This window comes from Poecilia latipinna, unplaced genomic scaffold, assembly GCF_001443285.1.
Source record: "Poecilia latipinna isolate Pla-1442-1.1 unplaced genomic scaffold, P_latipinna-1.0 Scaffold4070, whole genome shotgun sequence".
Classification (NCBI taxonomy): Eukaryota; Metazoa; Chordata; class Actinopteri; order Cyprinodontiformes; family Poeciliidae; genus Poecilia; species Poecilia latipinna.
This window is the reverse complement of record NW_015116686.1, coordinates 30,452-31,215: the sequence shown is the minus strand read 5'-3', so window position 1 is coordinate 31,215 and position 764 is coordinate 30,452.

Below are 764 nucleotides of genomic sequence, written 5' to 3'. Positions count from 1 at the left end.
AAGCTCACTGAGATTATTAAAATGCATCCCAGATTGGTCTGTTGCATGCTTTAATGCAGTATCACTTCACACCAGCAGGGGGCGCCACAGAACACACTCCATTCAATACCATCTCTTTTTGACAGAGAAGTAAGAACAAAGTGCGGACATTTATGCGAACTTGCTCTTTTTCTTTAATTTAAAGTAACTAAAAATAAATGTATTTATACTTTTTTAACAATAAAGATTACTGAAAATATGTAAAATCTGTAATTTAAAGTAGTCTAAAATGCATATGTCAATTCAAACAGTTCACAATTTTTATTCATTTATTCTTTTTTTGCATGTTTCACACAATGTCAAAACGAAGGAAACTGAATGTAAAACAGAAAGCAGATGTGCTCAATTATAAGTCCGGATGAACAGTGCAAGTTCAGTCATGGTGCTTTTGTTGTCGTGAGGTTGACAGGTGGGAGGATGAATCCCAAGCTAATATGGGTACAAGCAAGTTAATGACATAAAACATCGCTCAGTACTGGTTTGGACATCAGGGGCAGAGGAGAGTGACTTAGGGGTTGGCGAGTGAAGCTACACTGAACACAGTCCACATTTAACTTTAAACACAGTCCTTGTCTGGTTGATGCAAAAAGAAACCAACATATTTCCACCATTCCAAGTCAGCTGATATGCTGAATGATTCTAAATACACATTTATTGACTTTTTTTTTTTTTTTTTTTTTTTTTTTTTTTTTTTCACATTTTATTAAAAAAAAATTTTAAACTGA